Source organism: Orbicella faveolata, unplaced genomic scaffold (assembly GCF_042242905.1).
Source record: "Orbicella faveolata isolate gen_17 unplaced genomic scaffold, um_ofav_v1 contig_12, whole genome shotgun sequence".
Taxonomy (NCBI): Eukaryota; Metazoa; Cnidaria; class Anthozoa; order Scleractinia; family Merulinidae; genus Orbicella; species Orbicella faveolata.
Window position 1 is genome coordinate 3,474,148 of NW_028301539.1, and position 15,169 is coordinate 3,489,316.

General features: G+C 37.9%; 1 long non-coding RNA gene, 3 other non-coding genes and 1 pseudogene across 4 annotated transcripts; 3 read left to right on the forward strand and 2 right to left on the reverse strand.

Moving 5' to 3' along the window:
• Positions 1–105: 105 nt before the first annotated feature.
• Positions 106–270, reverse strand: LOC149116139 (U1 spliceosomal RNA). Its single transcript, XR_016205802.1, has one exon. It is a non-coding gene; the product is annotated as a U1 spliceosomal RNA (small nuclear RNA).
• A 1,539-nt stretch (positions 271–1,809) lies between these two features.
• On the reverse strand, positions 1,810–6,927 carry LOC149116140 (uncharacterized). The gene is made up of 2 exons (XR_016205333.1): positions 4,154–6,927; positions 1,810–2,364 (listed from the first exon to the last, which is right to left on the reverse strand). It is a non-coding gene; the product is annotated as an uncharacterized LOC149116140 (long non-coding RNA).
• Positions 4,367–4,531, forward strand: LOC149116141 (U1 spliceosomal RNA). The gene has a single exon (XR_016205792.1). It is a non-coding gene; the product is annotated as a U1 spliceosomal RNA (small nuclear RNA).
• A 2,903-nt stretch (positions 6,928–9,830) lies between the features above and the next one.
• On the forward strand, positions 9,831–9,999 carry LOC149116142 (U1 spliceosomal RNA). Its single transcript, XR_016205787.1, has one exon. It is a non-coding gene; the product is annotated as a U1 spliceosomal RNA (small nuclear RNA).
• A 2,616-nt stretch (positions 10,000–12,615) lies between these two features.
• Positions 12,616–14,393, forward strand: LOC110063752 (steroid 17-alpha-hydroxylase/17,20 lyase pseudogene; annotated as a pseudogene).
• Positions 14,394–15,169: the final 776 nt, after the last annotated feature.

A 15,169-nucleotide genomic window follows, 5' to 3' on the forward strand; every position in this document is an offset into this window, starting at 1 on the left:
AGGCAACTCAGCTTTCCCCTATATCAAGAATATGCAGTCATTTGTCGTTTTGTTTGTTTGCACTTTTCCTTGGTATTATTACTGTGTTTTTTTCTATCATTTTTAAAGGGCCACAAGCGCGTACGCAGGTTAGCCCGACTAACAAAAATTTGACACCGCGCACCCACTCGCGTGGGAAACACGCGAAGCGAAGCTCTCTTTGTGCAACAAGAGCCTTGCCCCGGGAGCACTGCCTTCTTGATCACAGTGGCTCCAGTGCATTGTAAGTATGACAAGTCAAGAAGAAAAATGTGCTTATATACCTTTCGACTGCTCCATTTAATATGACATTTATTCACTGTTAAAAGATAACGATATTTAACGGGCCAATCCCTTTCTTGCGCTAGTTATTGACTTTGAACTTTGTATGCGTGCTGGCGCCATGCATGTTACTGACCATGTGGTGATAATTACCCGTTGTTTTGCTGGGAAATTAACTTCGCGTAAATTGAGGTTTTATCGAACAGATATTTTGACAGAAACGCTTTTTGAAATGCCAAGAAGAAGCTGGACGTAATCCATGGCTCAGGAACAATAGCGGCTATTTTCATTTTGAAAGGAAGAGATTAAAATAAGATGTTTTCATTTGTTGCTTTTGTTATAAACTTACAAGCAAATGGTAACGTATTTGGAGGACAATTCATCTCTCTGTCGTTTGAAATTTAAACAATCTTTATTCGTAAGAGAACTTCTTCCGATTCCAGATTTCACATTATATAGAATGCGCTTCTCATGACGTATTCTTTGAGTTAGTTTCTGTTTATAATACAAAATGAATTGAAAATCACCGTAAATAGGTTCAACTTCTTTCTCTTCAAGAACAATATCGCGAGGGGCAATGAGAAAATCAATAAATCACTCTTTTATGCCTTTGTTGTTTATCAAGTTTCAGCCTGAACCATTTTGATATCACCTTATGTTAACGATTCTAAAATGTAAGTACATACAGTAGTTTTATTAAAGAGTTATTCTGTATCATGTATCAACTTCACAAAAGGTAGACTTCACTGTGCATCGTCTGGGATAAAGTGAAACTCTTGTACCCTGATGTCAAGTTTTGCAGTGTTCGGGTCACATAACCATTATAACCTTTCTCTTTTTCGCTCGCGTCGCCAGTATCTCAATGCGCCATCTTCCCTGCTCACAACTGCGATTGGTATAACCACAACTTAAGCGCATCAATGAATAATTGTTATTCTGACATAAATAAGTTGTAAAACTATGAATGTATTTTCATAGAGACATTTAAGTGTGAGAAGCTAGAATGGCAGTTTTCGTCTCGAGCTCGTTCCCAGCGAGAAACCTGATGATTGCTGGGATTTTCTTTCGGACCGAGGAATTATATATTTAATATTACTTCCCTTAGTGCTAAAAAGATCGTCGTGGTGTCTTGATAAATGGCACAACAACCAATCAGAACACGACACAGATCTTTGTTGAGCTTCCCCGTCAAATCCCAATGACACAGTAGACCCAGTGCGAGGCTCTGGGGAAGAACTACAGAGTTTGTGGAGTTTATTCCCCAGAACCTAGTGCAGAGGTCTATTGTTTTTAGGTAGAATTTTAATATAGCGAAACTGGTCTATTCCCAGCCTATTTTTGTCCAACTCCTAGTCCCAGTCCACTTTGGTTTGCTATCCCCAATTGGAGTGACTCAAATCCTATTTTCCCAGTCAAAATTATAGGCAAATCCCAGGTTCCATTTTAGTCCCTCAGATCCCTCTGTTCAAAAGCTTCGAGAAATTTAGTTTCTTTCTTTGAGTCACCAGCTCAGCAACAAATGTTTATTGATATATTTTGCAAGTAATTGCCAACTTAGTACTATTAGTTTGAAACAAGCTTTTCCTCTCTGAAGCTGTGGGAAAAGTATTGATTAATTATAATTATTAATTATTAGATAAGTGATCGTAGTTAGGTGTCCTCAATTAGTATACAATGTATGCTAGCGACTTCGACAAGTTAATAAAGTTCTTATCTTATCTTATCTTATCTTATCTTATTGATGAAAGTGGCCAAGTTCCTTCTTTTAAGAAGAAAAAGTTGTGCCGCCCATCTTTCAGTGATCTTTAACCATTCCATCAAGTTTCAAAGTCTACTCTGAAGCTTGTCCTTTCAGTTAGATGTAATTCCACCTCTAGCTAGGCTGATCCGATACGTTTCTTAGCAGTCATTCTGACTTATTTTATGTTAAACGAGGACTCATAGTCTGTTTCCACAGCCTTTCTCGAGCGTATTCCTGTCTGAAGTAATCTTCAATACGCCAGAAGATTCACCAAGGAAGAGCAGTAACACGGGCTTGCAAAGAGATTTAGAAAGGACAGCCACCTACAGAATCCACAGTAGAAGTTTCATTCAGTTAACTGCTTTGTTCCGCGAGATCTCGGCCAAAGGATGACTCAGACATGGCGGTCGGTCAGTTAGTCAGACAGTCAGTCAGTGAGACAGTGAGGTAGTCAGGCAATAAATCGGTCACTGGGATAGGCAGTCAGCCAGCCAGCCAGCCAGTCAGTCAGTCAGTCAGTTAGTCAGTTAGTCAGTAAGTCAGTGAGACAGTGAGTTAGTCAGTCAATAAATTAGTCAGTAGGATAGACAGTCAACCAGCCAGCCAGCCAGCCAGTCAGTCAGTCAGTCAGTCAGTCAGTCAGTAAGCCAGTCAGTCAATAGGTTGGTCAGTCAGATAGTCAGTCAGCCAAGAATAAATATACAATAAATTCTTTAGGTCTCAATGATACACTACAAAAGAAGCTTAATAAAATAATGACCATTGATTTTAGCTTATCAGGTTTGAATTAAGTTTTCAAGTCCTTTTTATAAAGTCTCTTTGTTTTGTCTTTCTTTTATGTGGCAGAACCCTTCGAGCAGGTGTGTTCGATCATAAGGGATGGGATGGGAGACCAGCCTAATCCCTAAGCAGTTTTTTTCAGGATATTAAAAGTGCCGGCTCTGTGATCGTGCAAGGATTATATGGTTATTTCAGGACGGAACAAAGCCAAGAACCTTGTACAGTTGTTCAAGGTCTTAGTTGATAGGCGAGACAATAATCCTACGACCCTACTCCAGTCATCTTCCTCCCGATCTCAACAGAAAGATGTTTTCATTTGCCAAAGCATAATAACAACAAATGAAAATCAGTAAGAATTACTAACTAAGCCGATTCCTTGCTGTCGAAATTGACCAAAATCGACAAGCTGAAGTCGTTACGCCAACGTTTGAAACTTTGACAGTAGCAAGCGCTTGGTACAGAATTAAATATGGCCTTCAACAATCTAAGTATTAACCTATTTGATACACAAGACCAAACTTTCCGTTCCATTTCCTGGCAGAAAAATATATCTTTTGATGTTCGAATGGAGAATTTCATCATATATTCATGTATTTTTGATTCCGTTCACCTGTCTCCAGTCGATTTAAGGAAGATTTAGGGAATTGATCTAATCTACTTTACCGGAATACGACCGAACTGCGAAATGAACTATGCCAAAGCACACGGTTACACTGACGTTCTTTAAATGCTTGTAGCTGCTTGTGAAGTAAAGCAATTATTGTGGTAAAAAAGCGTAACGTAAAGGGCAGCTTAACTCATCGCAAAACACAACAAATAAAGCCCTACTTTTTAATTATAATGACTAAGCTTTTTAACTATTTATACAGTGATTCATCGAAATCTTTTCTTCTATTTTGGTTTCGCAGATTGAAGCCGTATCGCGCCTAATAAAGTTCTATAGACGTTCTGTCTTAACATTAAATTAACTTGAGTTCTGGCTAAAGAAGATGGCCATGCATTGTTTTAACGTGGGTCAAACGAAAACATTCCCTATCGAGCTTTTGAAAATACTGTGGGTCATTATTAGCCCTAGATATTTCTACTTCTAGCTGCTTCATTCTTTCAAACACAAGTTAATTATTTAGTGAAAACAATCATAAGGAAGAAACCAGAGTAAATCCAATTATTGAAATCTCGAACTTTGGTTTGATTGAGATTGTACTTTACATGTGTGAGAAGTAAAGTGCCAACGGATGGAAAACTGAATTGAAAATGTCTAGCCTTTTCTTAGCTAGAGGAGTATGGCATCCCTGAATACTCGTTGAATTAACTTACTAAATTAGCACTCACCTATAGTTAACAAGCTCTCTGCAAGACTTCTTTCATCAGTCTCTTTCAGCTTTGTAAACTTCAAACAGCTGCCCTTGAAGTTTGCGCGGATTCGCAGCACTTTGGCGCGAATTGAGCCTTTGATTGGCTAATGTAATCGCAATAATGCGATTTTCCCGCCTTCCTCGGCAGCGCTCGCTACGTATAAAAGGCGGGAAGGTCGCGCGTTCCTTCATACTAACAATGCACTGGAGGAACTGTGATCAAGAAGGCAGTCCTCCCAGGGTGGGCCTTCTTTCTGCACTTTGAGAGGGCCCTACTCTGCGTGAAGCCCCAAAGAGGGTACACGGTGCATAATTTTTGTTAGTGGGTGAACCTGCGTTCGCGCTCGTTTGCCCTTCAATTCAAACCTAAAACGTACTCTTTCTTTCCTTCTTTTCAGTTCTTTACTCAATCTGCTCTCAGATCTTTTTCTTGCCTTCCTGTTTACAAATTAAGTTATGTGGCCCTATATTCTTAGGCACATAAACTTATTCTTTATCAAAGACCGATCCAGAACTTAAAATGTTCCATCCGAGTCTGACCGGGCTAAACTTAATGAAGTTAAGTTTCTCTCTCTTGGTATCTTTTTTCTTGAGGTATTTGAATTTCCAATGCACTAAATCTTCGAAGAGTGCGGTACAAAGTTGTTGTGTTTTTTTTATTATTATTTATTGCAAATTCATGGGCTGATAGAAACCGCCGCGAAATGATTTTTTCTAAAACACTTGGTGTGGAGAGTGATTCAGTGATTTCTAAGCAAAATACTCTTATTTAATTTAGATACTGAATGTTTATAGGGAGGACAAAACGTTTGTAAATGTTGCGAAGTCGTTTGCTGTGAAACTTCAAGTAAATTAACTTAAATACAGCTTATATACTGCATTTGACTTCACACACTCAACGAGACATGAGAAACTTTCGTAAAATAAACATTACACATGAAGCCATTTATGGTTTGGACCCATGCATTAGAGTTGCCTCTCTAATTAATGCACGTAGCTTTTGGAAGTAATCTCTTTGGTAAAATGCAAATGTCAGATCAGTGTTGTAGCCCTTGACTGCTTCATGATTAATGATGCATAAGTAACGTGTAGTTGCAGGCACTTCAACTTAATTTTACGAAAACTCACAGAGCTCAGTTCAAACTTCTTGACGGAATTATCTACCTGAAATACACATTTGATAATATGAAACGCTGAAAAAGAAATCCAAAAATTAGATTAAAAGTCCTCAGGAGCTGTTATATCACGGTGTTTTAGTCAAATTAAGAGAAAAACGCGATTCATTTTGTTGAAGCCGTGAATAAGATTTTTCAAAGGATTTTTTTTTAATAATTTTGTTACAAAAAACCTTTGAAACTGAACTTCTCCAAGTGAAATCCATCTTTAGCTCCATTTCTATGGAGCTTTTTACCTCAGTAAATAATTATTTCGACGTGTTGTCGACGCTGTTTTGTTTTGCTCGTTTGGTGAACAGCCGAGCATCAAACGTGGTGAAATAGACACGCCAATACAACGGTAAACATTTTAATATCATCTCTCCAACGGGATTTTGTATAGATGCCAAAAACAAATATACTTGACTACTCATCCTGACAGAAGGAACATGTTATGAAAACCTCATAACATTTCGGGACGTATAAAATGAATAATTAATGAAGCAAATTCAGCTGTTTGGCAGAGGACATTTTTAACAAAACTGAATCTTTCGATTCGCCTCAGCTTATTTTATCGCCGAATTTTCGAACAAAAAAGGAAGATTAAACCATGATAAATTTATTCAAGATTTCGTAGAAAATTTGCAACTGTGTTTGTGTTTAGGACGGGCACAAAAAGAATGAAATTGGATAAAAAACGAAAAATCTCGATATTTATACATTTTAAATTTTCACAACCCCACGCACGGCTTGTTTGTGTACCTACAAATATTTTTGTCCTCCAACTCTCTGTTCATGGCTCAGGGATGTTTCTCAACCTTTTACAGAAGAGGAAAAGATCGATTATCCACGGAAAAGCTAGCGTTTTTGCATTTGCTATAAAGGCATAACCTTCGCGCTAAAAAAAACAAACAAATTGAACCGTGTACACAAACAGAAGGAAGAGAAAAAATATGAGTTATATGCCTATATTACTGAGAAAAGTAGGTAGATTTTACAAGTAAGTACTAACAATTGTCTGTACTAACAATTGCGCCTATTTACAGCCAAGATAGAGCAGGACGCGAGCAAGAGTTAGAACTGAGGGGACAAAGGCAAGACAGAAAATCATTTTAAAATTAAACAAGACAGGATTAGTCGTGTTACAGAGTTTCGTAAGCGTTTCACTTGCAAGTTTGTTGTAAACGATTAGATCAGTCGAGTGGAATTAAATCTGAAATCGAAATAAACAGTACAATAGTAACAATTGGAGTCGTTCTTCTCCTTCTTCGTGTCGCCTTCGGTTCGAGCGATTCTTCTTCTCTTAGTGTCATCAAAAGCCACTCCTAAAATAAAACCAGCAAGTCGCAGCCCCGCTGTGTATGTTTGACACTCGCCGCTGAGTTATTTCCATTTATAACATGATAGATGTCACCGGTAACTCTCTTTTCATAATCTTCAAACTGATTGGTCAATTCCCGAATGGGAATTGACAGCCATTGTTACTGATGGTGAAAAAAGCTTCATGAAATTTTTATCAGCGTTTCTCTCGATCAACAGTTATTGTCATTTTCGTTAGCACTGACGCCACAAAAGAAGCCAAGAAAACACAGCTGTGTAAATTGTAGGAAAAATCCAATTGGCATCTCTTTTTACTTTAATTTTGTTTTTTGAATTATATTTTGGATCTCACAACGTAAAACCCATTTATCCTTGGCCTTGCAAAATGCCAGCAAAAATAATTCAGTATTTGTCAATGCACAGCTTTTTAAAAAAGTCAGTTTAATGATTCCATACGCCCAATAACTTTTTCATACTGAATTTAAAGCGGAAAACAAATTTACATGTTTTGCATATGAATGGAATTTATTTGTAGACGCTTTGACAACCGGTCGAATGGAGAACTGCCAAATTTGTTTGAATCACGTTGTTTTAAATCTTGGTGAAAACAGCCTCCTAAAGCCGGAAAATTATTTCGAAACACTTTTTCTGGGATGAAAACACGTTATTCCGTGTTACTCTGCACGTTATTCCAAAAACCTGGCTTAGGCATGCGCAGTGGTATGGTAGTGACAGGTGCGCGTATATTTTTGTACACCCAGGTATCCTGCTAGCTGACAATTGCCGCCTGCACTGCGCGGGCACCGAACGCCAATTAGACGCCAGAAAATTCAACTCAGAGAAGTTGACTTTGACAATGGGAGCTTTGAAAAATAAATGGCCTTTCGGGACACTTGACGCTTTTAATATTTAATACTGCCAAGAATATAATACATTTGTTGGTGAAATTGGCTCGTTACGAAAACCAGCTTTCTTGTTAAAAAAAGTGAGAACGCATTTGTTAAAGAGACTGAAAAATTCTTGTGGATAAAAAGTTTTTTTGAATACAGTGAATGGTCAGTGCCGTGTATTGTTAGTTTTCGCTTTTAAGTTAAGGGATTATACAAGAAGTACTTAGAGATTTAAAGGCACTTGACAACTTCAATACTATTGTCTGCAAACGTAAAATATTGGGGGTTTTTCAAAAGGAAGTCTAGTAATGGCTTTCCTTAACATGTCACTCGGAGACACTTGGGTTATTGTGAACTCGCACGTCTGTCGTTAATGAAAGCAATTTTCACGAAACGATGATTTGAATAAGGCTAGAAAAATAAATGGGTTTCAATTTTACAGCGGAACAGTAAAATAGATGCAGGACTTAAAAACCTTTTTTCTGATCATTTTTCTTTGACTTCAAAGAACTTTTGGCATTTCATCATTCATAGCGGAAATCGCACATAGTTTCACTGCTAGCAAGACATTATTGTTGAACCAGTAATTTCTATTGGCAAGAACTTTGGGATTTATTAACCATTCCGTGCATAAATTTGCTATAGATTCACTGCTACTACTCACTAATGTCGAACCACAAATTTCTTCACTCTCACGATAACAACAAGAAACTGTTTTCATTCCTCTTTTCGGCGTTCAAGAAAAATTCCAGCGAAAACCCAACTGAAACAGAAACATATTAATTAGCATGAAAAGGAAGGGATATTTTTAGTCATGCATCGTGTACTGATCGATTTATCTAGACATGGTTTTCAATTTGTGTTTTTTGTATTTTATTCTCAAAATAAAACGTGTGAAGTAGAATGTAAGCAAAACAAACACTACACTTAAGGTTTGCCAGAATTTAACATTTCACCTAAAAACCTTGTTAGTATAGAACAGACAGTTCACTTAATGCGTTGAAATAATAGTTATAAAAATTACGATGAATAAACGACAAAAGAAAAGCGACAACCAAAGTTATAAATATTGTCATATGTATTGAATATTAATTATGTGCAGTTCTCACTTTTTAATAAAGGTATCGCCATATATACTCTTCTAACACGTCACCATACAATATCTTACAATAAAAGTTGAGAGAATGTGACTTTGCGTCAGAACGTACGGTGCCCCCTTAAATCCTATTTACAACCCTTACAACCTGCATAGAAAAATTAAATTCGTCAAGATTCAACAAAAACTTTCCTTTTTCTTTTCCAGCGGGAACTTGACTTAAAGTGGTTTTGAAGACTTCCAGATCTATGTGGAGGGAAAGTCGGTGGATCCAAACACTAATGGTCTTAATTATGGGTGCATCCCATTCGATTTAAAATTCCGGTTTGAAAAAATTCCAGAAATTTTCAGTTACGGAATTTCCCCAAAAGAAGACAACTTTGCAGGGTATACCGAAATTTTCGAAAATTTCTCACAAAGAATTTCCGTTCCAGTTTAATTTCCTCCCGGAATTCCCAGAATCTTTGGTTGAATGGAAAGCACCCTTCATGGAGCAACCATGGCTAGTGGACAGAAGGGCATGTTAATTTCATGTGTTTGTCAGAAGGCGTTAATTAATAGACTATTAGCCACCCACTCACCTAATGAGATGGGAGGTATTTATCACTTTGTGTCGATTACTATCTTAAGCAAAGAAAAAAAACACAAACAAATATTTTCCCAGGAAAAGACTTTGAACAAACCAGACCCAAAACTACTAGAGTTTCGTAATGTGAATGTCATCACAGAAGTGTTAAATAGAAACAGTCCGATTAAATTCTTGTAATTTTGTGGGGAATTGCCTGCGGCTTTATCGAAAATTGAAGTTTAAATATGATACAAGACATAGTTCATATAGCTCTTATAACTTTGTTGACGTTACATGATAAATGAGATCGTTATTACCATGGATTGAAAGTTATTTTTATAGCAAAGGGAAGTTTAAACTGAGCTTTTATACATATCGTGTATAAATAAAGGCAACCTACCTACCGTACCTACCTACGTACGTGCCTACTGTTGAATGTTACTTCCTATTTTAGATCTCGTGAAGGTCATTCACGCCTGCGCAGATCCTTTAATCTACGAATCTGCGCAGTAAAGGTTCGTTCCCGAATTGGATGAGAGGAAACGCGTTTAAGAAGACAAATAAACATCCCACAATACCGTCTTCTGGACACGGCTATAAAAGCAGGACATTTGAGGAGTTTTGCCATACTTACAATGCACTGGAGCAACTGTGATCAAGAAGGCAGTTCTCCCGGGGCGAGGCCAACTCACCACGCACAAACAGGCTGAGCTTCGCGTGTTTCCCACGCGAGTGGGTGGCGCGGTGTTCAATTTTTGTTAGTTGGGCTGACCTGCGTTCGCGCTTGTGGCCCTTCAAACTAACAACGCAAAAACCAAAATGGAAAACATTCCATCTCAATTTATTAAGGCTTCGAGCGTCAAAAAGACCGCATTTCTTTATCACCCAGTTGTCCATTAGGTGAATTATCCATCGATGCACGATCTGCTATTATTGTCATAAATATCTATATAAGACCGATTTGCTCTCAAAATTTTGTCTTGATTTTAGCAGAGGCGAGATTACTTCAAGAAACCAGTTGTTCAATTGAAATGGCGCGTTCAGTAGTGGAGAGAATATTTAGCTTGACTCAATTTCAAGCCGACTATTTCAGCTTCCAAACAACCGTTATGTGTTTGCTTCTAAGTTATAAACTCAAAAGAAACGTTTGTATTGTATTTCGCCTCCACTTCAGATTGTGTTTCCATTTCCATTCTGCTTCGAGTAGTTTCCGTTTAATGAACCCAAATATTTTGAGTTTTCATTGAAGTTATTGCAAATCCTGCTGTTTAATGGACAGGTTTTCCGTCGACTTATCAGCGGGATACTTCGACTACTGTGAGTCATACAGCATTCGTAACCCGAAACGCAGATCGTTAGTTTTTCTTCCCGGCTTTTCCAATAAGCAGAAGTTTCGAGGTTCTGGAATCCTGATTTTAAGTCTTCGGTTGTGTTGAAAAGCCCAGAGTTCATGTGATCGAACAGGATAACCACAAAATAAAAAAAAAAAATGGTTTGTGTTAATTTAGTCTTCATCGAATTCACATTACGCACCATTACAAACTGTATAGTTTTAATTTCAAGCGTAAACTTTTCCTTGTTATTGCTTAAATTAAGCCGTATTTTCGCGCTTGTTCCCTCGGCTTCGTGACAAAGCGAAACATGCCTCAGTTAAGTCTTGTCTAGACTCCGAGACACACAACAAAGCTATTCATTTATGGCTGTGGTTCCTTTCCCTCGATCATCCATTGCTTGTGTTGTTTACACAAGTCAAATAGAAGCAATTTACGTTTTAAAAACATTCTCACAAAACTTAGCATTTGGAGAAAATATACAATGAAAATGTTACCTTTTCAGAAAATATATAAAAGTCGTATGCCGTGTTTTTTCGAAATAAAGACGAGAATTGTGAGATAGTAGAGTTTCCTGTTTTTTTTTTTTTCGTGAATGTATTTCAATTCGTTTTTATCTGCAGGTAGCTGTCCCCAAACCTTAATTATCCAACACCACAAATTTAGTCGTTATTTCAAGAAGCACAAATTTCGTTTATGGCTCTGCAAATTGTGGAAATTTTTTCAAAATAAAAAAGAAATTAGATTTATTTTGGACCTCATTATTCACTTTTTAGCAACACATACGAAGGCAGCTGTGTTCTTGCCCAAGAATAAAACCGACGTCATCTAAAAGGTTTTGGTAGGTCCTTTGTTTCTGAGTTGGTTTGAAAGTGCTTGTTCTCATTGTGCAGTGTGTCAAATTTTTATTCCTTAAAAGCGAATTTCCAGAAAATTAGTGAAAAAGTAACTGTGGCACTAGATAGCAATGTATTTCACCGCATACCATGTTGCCCCAAATTAAAGTTGCAATGATGAATTTGCGCGCTATACCTACGTTACACAGCTGCACCATAATCAAATTTACACGAGCTTTAAATCGTCAGTTTATTTTGGAATTTACCATCAAAGCCCTCAAAATGGGACTCCATCTTAACTTGGGTTAAATTGCATTTTGGTTGATTCATATTTTTTTAACATCTCGCACAAAAAGTGTAAAAATAATAATAAGTAATTATGATAATCATTTAAATGCATTCTAAAAACGTATTTGTCTAGTTTCAGTTGATATGTCTTCGGCAGAACGAAGGTTTCCTTCAAAATGACAGGTTCAATTTCTCTCTATGTACACAAACGTGAAACTTGTCACCTCACACACACGCAATCTTTGTTATTTTGTATGTATATTTTTTTCGGCTTCTAATGAAGCGGAGAAGGGTGTTTGGCAAATATATTGTTAGAAGCTCAAATGCAAAAGCTGGTGTTTTTCTTGCGTAGAGTGTGTGGCAAACATTTCCAACAATAAACCAACATAGTAACTTTATCTTAGCTTTCTCGGTTTCTCGGCAAGTTCATTGTGGGGAAACAAGTTTTCAAAAAGAGGCCAAAATAATACAACTAACTCCTTCATAGCGAAACTGATAACAGTTGGTGTTTTGAGAAAGGAAGTTTACTTTACCGCCACAAAAACAAACTTCGCCGGTCCCAAGATCTCCATTTAAAAATTTTGATCAGAGACGAATTCGGTAACACAAAAATACAACATCTCTTTTCCTGTTAATAATAATGTAACGATATATTGTAGTGAAAGTGAACGTATAACGTAATGCATGGCTTGACACTTAAACTGAAGTTTTATTATTATTATTATTATTACTATTATTATTTTTATTATTATTACTACTATTATTAGCACTATTGTTATTATTATTATTATTATTGTTATTATTATTATTAATGCACACTTTCATGGATTAATTTATATGGTTTCGACCTTTCAAAGGAAAAATAAAGACGCCGAACGGTAACTAATGTTCGAAAGAGAACGATAAGAAATAATCTCCCTCAAGACTTCAGCTTATTTTGCAAACTAATTTTCTAAATGTATCATGCCTGTATGTTAACAGCTTTCCTGGTTATCGAATTTGAAACTGCAAAAAATTCATTCTGGACTGCTTGACTTGAACTTATTAGAACTAAATGCAGCATTTATCAATTAACTTCGCACTGATTGCCTTGGGTAGCAGCGTACCAACTGTTTTGATGTAGCAAAAAAATAAAAGAAATAAACAAGCAAACAAATGCTGTACATAGGGACAGAATTTAAAATCCCCGAGCTTTAACATATTTACTATTTGTCAATACTTTAACAACTCCTTATTTAAGCTATGGTATCTGTGCATGGGGTTTCTGCTCACAAACACATTTGTAACGATTGCTAGTCGTACAAAACGTGCATTGCGCTCAATTTTCTTTCGGAAAACCAGAGAACACGCAATTCCCTTATTTCCTAAAGTCACTTGTCTTCCAATGTCATTCTTATTTTTCCAACATTTGCGCTACTTGATGTATTATGTTCATACTAAAAAAGCCCCAATAAACCTCCTGAATCAATTTCTTAAAACCATAACAATACATAACTGTAACACATCATCCACGAATGAGTGCTTCTCTGTAAAATTTTTAAGAACAGAGAAAATGAAAAAATCCTTTACAAGAATTTTGTTTGGTGTCCCAGTTTGGAATTCCATCCCACGTTCTATGAAATTACTAATTAAATCTAAATTCCTAAACAAAATAAAGGAACTTAACTCCTCGATGTGTCACAATGTGAAGATGATTATATTGAACTCTCTCAACTAACACAAAAGATTTCCAAATTAACATATGGGATTAGCTGACTTGATTAATTAAACGCTAGATATGGATGAGAGCATTGTTAAATGTAATCAGGTTATGGACGACACGATCACGTGAGCTCTGAAACGCTGGGACTCGGGAATTTAGTGGACATATTTCCCGCGCTGAAATACGTGCCTTTCGACGCAGAGAACATCCGACGCCTCAAGATAGTTGCGAAACAACGACACAGGATCCTGCTGAAGAAGTACAAAGAGCAGCTGGACACCTACGAGCCCGGTAAAATCAGGGGCTTCACTGACGCGCTGATCAAAGTTATGAAAGACTCCGAACAAGAAGATAGCAAGATAAAGTCTCTGATATTAGAGGACCACGTGTTGATGAGTATGGCGGACATGTTTGCTGCCGGGTCCGAGACTGACATCAACTCTACTCTGGGCACTGCTCCTCTTCAACAACTATCCTGAAATCCATGGCTAGCAGAAGGTGCATCGCGAGCTCGACGGGGTGATCTGTCCCAAGCGTGTACTGAGCCTTCAAGACAGGACGCGACTGCCATACTTGGAAGCAACGATCGATGAGGTCCTACGTTTGAGGCCGCCGGCTCCTCTGGGAGTCCCCCATAAGGCTCTAGTTGACACTACGGTGAACGGGTACAGCATCCCAAAGGTAACCACACTGATAGTCAATTTATGGGCCATGCACCATGATCCAAAGCACTGGAAGAACCCCTCCCAGTTTGACCCAGAAAAGTGTCTGGACAAGAATGGCAACGTGGTAAACCCAGCATCGTTGAGTTACCCTCCCTTCTCGACTGGGCCGGGAGGCGAGTGTGTCTTGGTGAGATGCTGGCAAAAGCCGAGTTATTCCTGTTCATCGCTCAGATATTGCATCAAGTTAAGATTGAGAATCCACCTGGCTGTCCCTATCCCTCTCTAGACTGGGACAGTGGCTTAGGACTAAAGCCAAAGCCTTACAAGGTGTGCATGAAGAGGACAAACTGAGCAAAAAAACTGCATGGTTCGGGAGGGACGATCATAATACTAAGTTATGCTGTGTATGGCGGCAAAATTATTACACTATGGTCTACATTTATTATCGAATACTTCTATAATTATTACTACGCTGCGTAGGTTGGATGGCAAACAGTGCCATAGTTTAATGTTGTTTAAGCTGTTTCCAGAGGTTTTTGGTAACAGTAAAAAAGCCAAAACCAAATCAATTCACTGCAGCCGTAAAATAGCGCCATTGATCGTTCAGAACTGGTCGGTAGTATGATGTGAGCTCGGGGAAAGTATTGCAATCGGCTTCGAGCCGGTAAGAACAACACAAAGCGAGGGAACAGTTGGTAACTCGTTTTGCGTGCAGTGTCGAATGGCGAAAAGGGCGCGAAAACTCGAGTTGACGCTAGCAAACAGCGGCCAACTGTGGAAAGTACCGGACGGGTTGTGTAAACCAGTTGCATGCGTTGTCGGATGGCTTAAAGCGCGAGAGATACATAGATAGAGTAAACGGTGTAGAAAGGTGGAAAACGCTGGAAAATCACAGAAGTCAACTGTCTGGACTATCTGAATTCGTTACAAAAACCGCTCTAAGCTAATCACCGTAAGAAGTTATAAATATAAAGAAGAGAATACTCTGTTTGGGGCTACTCAATATTTTCAACTGTCAAGGCGCTGAGTATCATTTCAAAGATATTCAAAGCTTTTTACAACAGTCCGTACGTGTAGGAATGTTAAGTACTTTTCCTCAATCTTGTTGTCAATGTCTCTGCACCGGTTATAAAACAGATCTAG